Source organism: Odontomachus brunneus, unplaced genomic scaffold (genome assembly GCF_010583005.1).
Source record: "Odontomachus brunneus isolate Ranch 3 - 2012 unplaced genomic scaffold, Obru_v1 Obru_scaffold_211, whole genome shotgun sequence".
Lineage (NCBI taxonomy): Eukaryota > Metazoa > Arthropoda > Insecta > Hymenoptera > Formicidae > Odontomachus > Odontomachus brunneus.
The window spans coordinates 322,273-322,565 of NW_022639661.1; positions in this window are offsets into that span (position 1 = coordinate 322,273).

Here is a 293-nt window from a genome sequence, read left to right on the forward strand (position 1 = left end):
TCTGGAGTTCGTCGATCGCGACGGACTCCAGCGCGGAAGTGGCATGCGGTGCGGGGTCCCGCAGGGGTCCGTCTTGGGGCCCCTGTTGTGGGACCTCGCCTATGACCGCGTCCTTAGGACAGCCCTTCCCCTGGGCAGCACAGTCGTCTGCTATGCAGATGACACGCTAATACTGTCCGGGGGCACCGACTGGGGAGAAGCGACGGCCCAAGCTAACGTGGCCGTCGAATGCGTCGTACGCTCGATTCGGGCGCTGGGCCTAAGGGTAGCTCCCAATAAGACGGAAGCGTTGC